Here is a 7,973-nt window from a genome sequence, read left to right as displayed (position 1 = left end):
TTAGGTATGCAGTATAAGTTGTAAGTGTTGGTAAAAAGCAATTTCAGGAAAGATAAATAGATGGAATGAAAAGGTTTGAGTAGGGTATGGCAATGAAGCAATGCATGAGTGGCACAGAGGATACGTGATTAATACAATATCTCAGATCACACATGATATGAATGGTGTGGGATGAGGGGTTGGGATTGTACTGTGCCTGGCTGAGGTGGAGTTAACTCTCCCCAGGCAGCCTTTGTGGTGCTGTGCTTTACATCTGTGGCTAGGACACTGTTGATGCTACACCCCTTTTTAGGCTGCTGAGGAGCACTCTTTGCTTCCTCTCATGGCTTTTCTCCCCTTCACTCCTCCCAGCCTACAGGGAGGGGACAGAGTGGTGACAGCTGGCCTGAACTGTCCAAAGGGATATTCCATACTCCACACCCTCAGCATTGAAAGCCTGGTAAAAGGAGGAGGAAGGGCAGCTCTTTGTGGTGGTGGTGGTCTTCCCAAGCAGTTGTTGTGCATGTTGAGGTGTAGCTTTCCATGAAGGTAGCTGGAGATCTGCCTGCTGATGGGAACCAGGGAATGAATTCCCATTTTTCTTTACTTGCATGTGCAGCTTTCCTTTCCTCTCCCTACCAAGCTATCCTTATCTCGATGCCTAAGTCCAGCCTTTCTTTTACTCTGTCCCCATTCAGCAGGAGGGGAGTGAGAGGGAGTCAGGGAGGGAGTTTGGCTGTTGGTTGGGGTCAGCCTGTCACAAGGGCATATCTGATCCATGATCCATGAGCATGTGCAGGATATACTTATGGCCATGGACTGACCTGAGGGTGTTTCTAATGTTTAGAGGTTGAAGACTCTAAATTTAAGATACCAAGGTAATTACTAAACTGACCATGTGAACTTCTTGTTAAAAAATCTAATTCAATTTTATAAAGCTTTAAAACTGCTTATTTCTCTCGTTGGCTTGCTGTGGAATTGGATTATTAGAAGTAATACCTGTGTTTTCCCTGGCTGTCTGCTCTGACTGTTTAATTCCAAGGGAAGGTAACAGAAGTGATCATAACCCAAGTGTGCTGCAACAAGACACAGTCATTGATGTTGTAAAAGCCTTACTGTAATCCACTTACCCTAAGTGGATTTGCAAGCTGTTGTGGCTTGGAGTTGCTCCTTTTGGTACAACTTCAAACCCACGACGTGAAGTAAGTGAGCCCTGGTGTTTTAAGGACCAGGCAAGTCAAACCTGCCCTGTCCTCTGCTTGCAACCTTTCCCACAAGTCAGACAGGCTGGATGATGAAGGACACCAGAGTGCCTCTTCAGCCAAGATGGGAACCCTACAAGGATCTCAGGTCAGCATACAGGGAAACAGCACCCGATCCAAGGTTCATTTTTTAATTGTAGTGCCATTGCCATAGTCAAATGAGGTAATTTTAGGTCCCGACAGGATTTCTCCAAGAAAAAGGTGCTACACGAATGTAAAATGTTAGTGAAGCTCAGAAATTCAAAAATTTTCCTGTCCTTCCACCAGTAGAATGAAAATTATTTGAGAATTGATCAGAGTAAAGGTAGCTTGTATAAGGTCTCCATTTGTCATTTCTAGAAGCCAAGGTACAAGATATGTAATAATGAAGTGGTACTCTAGAAAAGCAAACCCAGAGAACTAAGTCTGAAACTGAGGTAAAGCAGGAGGGTAAAAAAGTGCCTTTTGTCATCACTGAGTTGATTGGATATGTACTTTTCCCATGATGATGCAATTTTTTTTTAAACAAAGGCTCTTGAGCCTTTTGCAAGAGTGTTCTCAAGCATATTCATAGCTGCAAAAACGAGGAACATAAAAAAGGAGAAGATATCTTACTTTTTAACACTGTGAAAAGTGGTAAAATCTGAAAAAAACCCTCTTAATTTACAATATTCCTATATTGCAGGAGTTGGCAAAGTGATTTAGGTGGTGTGGTTCTATTAGCACGGGGACTAGATTTAGGGGGTCTGCTTTCTCCAAATTATGTCCCTTTTCAACTGTAGCCTGGTTTAGTAATTCATGAATCTTTATTTCTAGTGTCATGGTGTTATCCTGTGGGATAGCACTTACAAAATATTTTCTGTAATTATTTTTTCCAAATCTTTCCTGATGTTTGGTCGGAAAAATTCCTGTGAAACTCACCTGTGTTAGCAAAAATGGTCAGAAATAAGCATTTTCTGATAGTTGTAAGTGTTCACATTGTTTCCTCAGTGTGTTGGGTGAATGGAGGGAAGCAGCTTTGTTCTTAATTTTGGTACTTGCTGAGATCTCTGACTTTAGTAGATTCACAGGTGAAGTATATCTTTAATGTCTTTAATATGAGTGTAAATTTACAAAGTTCAGTTGACTAAAAGGTGCCTTTTGTTATTAACTCCATTTTACAAGGTTGTCTAGCCCTAAAATGGAATGAATATACTTCATATGTTTGGTCCTGAAAATAAAATTGTGTTCAAGTGATCTGTAACACTGCCAGCATTGTTCTGTTAACAAAAGGTTTATGTGGCTATTTTGGTGTAAAAATGTTCCTTCTTTGTTATGGTCACTCACTTTCTTGCCTGGGAGCATGTACCTCCCTTAAAAATTGATGTGATGAGGGTTTCTAAATAGTGCTTGTTCACCTATTGCTTGCTGTAGACTTGCTGACCACAGGCTCACTTCTCTCCTTGCAGTGCCAATTCCTTTTCTTGGATTAAGAACAAAGCAGTCAATGAAAATTCAGGGTCAAATATTTGGAGGCATACTTTATTTGCTGCTGTATTTAAGCCTTTCAAAACCTTTCACTGCAGCCCTTTCCCTTTGCCCCTTCTTTCTGCCAGTGATGGTTTTTCCACTTCAGTTTGGCAATTGCTGTATAAGGCACCATGTGATTTGGTCACAGAAATATTTGGTTCACTGAAGTCCCCCGTGATCATGAAGCAAAGTCCATTTGAGCTACCAAATGAACACTCATCACTCATCCTGTACAAAGCCAAGTCTAATTAATTCTCTCTCTTCTGGTGACCACATGCTTCTGACATGGGAAAAAGAGGAAAAAAAAAAAAAAGGAGGGGAAGCAAATGTTGCAATCCTACTGGTTTGCAGGGTCCTAGAGGAAGGACAGAATACCCCCCCTTCAAGCATTTTGGGCTTAACATCTTCCTAAAAAGTAGGAGGGGAAAAAAAAGTTGCTGTCCCTGTGTTTCCAGCAAAAAGAGGTTTTCTGTCCCCTGGACCTGCCAGCGAGGAACTTGGACATTGGCATCCTCTTGCCCCAGCCTTTGCTCTTTGTGCTTTAAATATTGAACTGTCTTCCCTAATGCCCTTTTTATTGGAGAATATAAACTCTGAACAATGCTTTCCTCTTTAGAATGTTCTGTACTGATCATGAGTTTGGGCTTTTAGGTGCAGAATTTACTACTGAGTTAACTGTGAGTTCCTCCTTTGCCTCCTGTCAGACTGAAATCAGTATTAAAACCCCAGAAATTTCTGTTGCAGCAAAAATTCACAGGTCTTAAAATGGAGGCCTTATGCAAGCTAAGTGGACTTTGTTGGTGGATTTGCTGTAGTAAATGGCAGTACACATGTGGGTATATTCACATGGATGCACAGCAATCAGGCTGTGTGCAGCACTGCTTGGCTAACTGGAGCTGATGGAAATGCCTTTGGAATTCTCCTCTTCCCTCAGGTCCTGGTCCCTTGAGAAGACTTTTCATTCCAGCTCATCCCCCTTGGACATTTTCTGGATGTGTATTTCTTCAGTTTTGCCTTTCATTTGCTGTATCATTTGGTACTCCTTGGACATGCAGGATGCTAAGACATAAAAAATAATGAAGTCTGGCTTTTCCCATCCAGCTCATGGATTTTTCTTTTTACTACAGTATGTACCCTTATAAAATGTTTTTTTTTTCCTCTTGACCTACGAAAGAAAAGTGTCAGTTACTTACCTTCTCTGTTGCATGTGCATTTCTTGCCCTTTGGAGATAGATTTCTGAATTTGACAGCAGACTGTGTTCCTTTTCTTTTAAGCTTTTGAAATGTCGAGATAATAACCATGTCTAATTCACTATTTTCCTCAAGGAGTACAATGAAAAGGTGCTTATACAATTACCAGAGAAAGCACCTACCCTTCCTCCAGAAATACAGCTCAGTGAGACAGGAAGCATCCAGGTCTAAGGCATTGATTTCTCTTTCTCTTCCCTTCTTCCATTCCTCTTCCTGCTCCCTGTGCCTTGTCCCACTCCACGCCCCAAGTCTGTAATCCTTCAAGGAAATGCCCCTAATTTCTGCATTAACCTGTCTGTAGTAGTCAGTGTTTAGTTTTACTTTGCCAGTAAAGGCTCCATTCTGAAATTTCATTACCCTAAGATCGGGCTGAGCTGATATTTGGAGTGCTTGGGTGCTTCAGCCCCAGCTAATTAGGACCCAACTTTGGCATCAAATTTCTCATTGGGTGCATTCACTCTTGCAGCAAAGAGGATTTAAATTGGACTAGCATTCATTTACCTTTCTATCTGAGATCAGTTGACCATAATGGAAAAAAAAATCTGAATGTAGCCCTGAAGGCAATGAGAAATACAAACTTCCTGTAGGTTTCCATCTTCTTGGTTGCTGTATATTGGCTTTTGTGTTGGGAGAGCTATTGTGTTCTGCTCTGATGAGGCTTTTGTGATGCTTATAGAACTTTTAATAGAAACGTGAGGGTGGATAATGCCTGGTCTTTATTAGTTCTTGTCACTTTGTGGCTTTGAAAGGCTTGTTATCTGTTATCACAAAAAGGAAATGGCTACTGCTATGTTTGGCACTGCAGAAATGCAGAATGCAGCCCTTTTCCGGTATTACTATTGAAAACCATTATTATAAGCTTTGGGAGTGATATAAATCTAGACCCTATTTGAACCCAAGATTAATAAATTAAAAAAAATAGTATAAAAATAAATTATTTTAATATAGTGTAAAAGCCAGTAGAATTTGTATGAGCTTATATTTATTCTGCAAGAGATCCTCCCAGGAAGCCATGCCTAACTACTAAGGACAGGAAAAATCTCAACAAAATGCATACCTGGGAATAAGGTTGGTGTGACTGTAAGAGTAAAGCTGGTTTGGGTTACAGGAGAACTTGTGCCCCTGGTTTAACTGGGGGAGGAGACAAACTTTCTAGGAAATGCCCACCTACATCTTAGCCTTCTGCCTGCCTTGAAAATCACCCTGATCATCCTGACATGACTATACCTGGGCCTGAAAAAATGATCCTAAATGACCCTGAAGTGCTGAACTGGATTGAGAGCTGCAGTGAGTGGCACGTGCCCTTTCAAGAAGTAAAGACAAGAGAAGAAAAAACAGAAGATCCCATTATCCACAGACACAACTGAAGCTGGTTCCTTGGCAGGTCATCCAGCAGAGGAAGAATTTAAAGATCTCTGTCACTGGGGAAGCCAGCATAAGCCTGAATGAAACTCCTGTGTGTGGCAGTAAATTCAGGGTCCTTGTAGCCAGTGACAAGATCCCAAAAAGGTAAGCAGTAAATAATTTATCCTGCTGTCACGTGGGGTTTTTAAAAAAAATTATTTTAAATTTAAAATTTCTATTTTTAATTTTTCTTTTTTTTTTTTTTGCTTTGCAGGGGGCAGTTACACTGTTATCCCTTGGTTTTCATTTGTCTGTGCACATGAGAGATTCCCAGCAGAGTTCTTTAATGATTTCCTAAACTTAATCCTCAACTTCTCACTGAGTCACATTTTCTCATAATAATGGTTGCATTTTAAGCTGTTGCACGACTTAACCATTAGACATTTTTTTTAAAGCTCACTGTGTCCTTTTGAAAAAGAGAATGATAGAGTATGAAACCTCCTGTAACAAAAGGAAAACAAAGTACCTAGTGCACACTCAAAGTGCATTTATATTAAGTAAGGTAATTGAAAATGAAGGATGTTGTCATTGTCTTAAACTCTCCTAGGGTTACTTTAGTGAGTGGCAATAATCTGTTATTTTAGTTTGAGGGCTTGATCACTTGACTGTGTTACCCTGTTGTTCCACTATAACACTGTGAAATTCTATATTTAATTAATTTAGTTATCACTGCAGTCTTAATTTTTCAAGGTTTGCATACTTTTTATTTGATTGACAAAATAAATTTTGTTATATTGATTAAAAAAGTGGTGCATCTTTTCACTAAATGGTATCCTGTTTTAATTCAATATAGAAATCTTGGGTATTGATGTTAATTTTTTAATTTTTAAATTTCATTTTTCTATCTTGATATCAGAAAGTAAAACTGACAGCCCATTTGTCATTTCTAGATGCCAAGGTATAAGATATGTAATAATGAAGTGGTACTCCAGAAAAGCAAACCCAGAGAACTAAGTCTGAAACTGAGGTAAAGCAGGAAGGTAAAAAAGTGCCTTTTTTCATCACTGAGTTGATTGGATATGTATTTTTCCCATGATGATTCATTTTTTTTAAAGCAAAGTAGGATAAAAATATCAGGATTTCAATAGCTAAATTTTATCACTGTTTAATCTTTTGATTTAATATAAACACAGAGCAGAACTTAAATTTTTTTCCCTCCTCTTTCAAGAAGAAGGTGGGTTTCTAAAGCAGGAGACATGTAGGATACAGGAGGACAGTGCAGAACACACTGTGTGATCCTGTAATTTATGTTTTTCCTAGTCCTGACTGCCTTGCAATCCTGTAATGAAATTTATTAAGTGTTGTATTGAATCTGATGGATTTACCAAAGCTGGGCTGTCTGAGGAGGTCTCACTTGCCTGAAAGTAAATGGGCACCTATTTAGATTCACTCAAGAGAAACTTTGCTATTTTGATATTTACTTTTTTTTAGGAGATTTTTCCCTCTTTTAAGCCCTCAGCACATTGTCTTCCTGTGCTACTCAGCTCCAATGGTGTTGAGAATGTGTGTGCAGCTCACAGTGCTGGCTTTGAGCCTCCCAAGGCTTTTCTCAGATAAAAACGTTGTTCACTACCTTGTTTTTGAGGGAAAAACCTCAGAGACATGCCCAGTGCTGTTTGCTGGTGTGTCTAAATCCAGAGGCTTCTCTGAGGAGGCTGAGTAACTGGGATTGCACTGCACTGAGACACCCAGTGCAGAATGGACTCAGAGTGCACTGCTTGCTCTGCAGGAGAAGGGATTGCTTTGGGATTGCCAGGAGATGTCAGAAAGTGGAAGGAGAAGAGGAAAACCACCTTGTTTTGCTCTCAGAGTTGTGCATGCTTTGGGAATGGCTGCTGCTTGTGTCTGAGGTCTCAACCTTTTGTATCTTCTGAAGGAAGTTTGGAAGCAACTCTGGAAGTGAATGTTTTCCTGCACAGAGAGTTTGCATTTTCAGTGAGCAGGTCTGGGACACTGAGCTGCTTTTTGTTAGTAGTAAGGGTTTGATTGCTTCAATGACTTGCAGAGGCTGTGGGCTGGCAGCTCCCATTACACCCCTTCCATGAAGCACTGGGCTCTGTGCACATCTGGAGCTGTTAAAAGAGCAACTGAACTCGTGCTTGTTTCCTGCAGTCCGAAATTGAAACGTCTTCTGAGTCTTGTAAGAGTCTGAAAATCACTGGGCCATCGGGGAAGTCTAAGCCAAGCTGACCTTAATTAATAAAAGCCAACAAAATCTCCAGGTCCTGGGTAGCTGACCCATAACTGAAAGTTTGACACCAGAGAGTGCAATGTGGACCCTTTTAGAGCACCAACAGAGAGCTGAAACATAAGTGAAAAATGCATAGAATAGTTAAAATAACCCAGGAACCAACCAGACATTTAACTTCTTGCAAGTCCAGCCTACACAGGAATTTCTATGCAGTATAGAAAAGTGCAGATGCTTGTTTGTAATTTTTAGTCCCATTTGCTGTCCCCCCCTGCCAACAAGATCAGGGCATGCCCAAAATAACTGTTTTAACTCACACCAGCACACAGGACACAAGCATGCAGCTTAAAAGGACCAGGCAATGTGGAACAACCAGAAATCTTTCCATGGCTAAGGTGAGA

Source organism: Agelaius tricolor, unplaced genomic scaffold (assembly GCF_023055355.1).
Source record: "Agelaius tricolor isolate 1412-34295 unplaced genomic scaffold, bAgeTri1.0.p SCAF_9, whole genome shotgun sequence".
Classification (NCBI taxonomy): domain Eukaryota; kingdom Metazoa; phylum Chordata; class Aves; order Passeriformes; family Icteridae; genus Agelaius; species Agelaius tricolor.
This window is presented reverse-complemented; position numbering follows the sequence as displayed.